Here is a 600-nt window from a genome sequence, read left to right on the forward strand (position 1 = left end):
CTTCATTTTTCGAAAGGATGCCCTCCCACAGAGCCAAGGAGGTCTCCAGGGTGCCATCTGCTCCTCCGCGTCTGATTCCTTCTTGGAGCTCTTCCTTGGACCTCCAACTCGAGATCTCATCCTTCGACCCCCCCCCTTCCTCCCTCCCCCTAACCTCCACTCTATATCCAACCCCTAACCCTCCTTCTCTTCTCTTCACCCCCCCCCCCCTTATCTCTTGATCCTCATCCTCGGCTCCCCTCCCCCCCTATCTCATCCTCCATCTTCCATTCTCTTGACCCTCATCCTCGACCCCCCTCCCCCCTATCTCATCCTCCACCTTCCATTCCCTCGACCCTCATCCTCGACACGCCCCCCCCCCCATCTCTTGACCCTCATCCTCCACCTTCCCTTCCCTCGACCCTCATCCTCCAGCCCCTTCCTTCCCACACCCCCTCCCTCCCTCCCTCCTACCTATCCCTTGGCCCTCGGGTGCCATCGGGTGCCAGGTCACGCCCCAAGGGAGCCATCAGAGGCATGTCAAGTCCCTAGAGAGTCGCCTAAGTGCCTCGTGTCATAGAACAGGTCACTCGCGGCTTGATGGATGACCTGCGAAGACCG

The sequence above is a fragment of the Penaeus monodon genome, chromosome 27 (genome assembly GCF_015228065.2).
Source record: "Penaeus monodon isolate SGIC_2016 chromosome 27, NSTDA_Pmon_1, whole genome shotgun sequence".
In the NCBI taxonomy this organism is placed as follows: Eukaryota; Metazoa; Arthropoda; class Malacostraca; order Decapoda; family Penaeidae; genus Penaeus; species Penaeus monodon.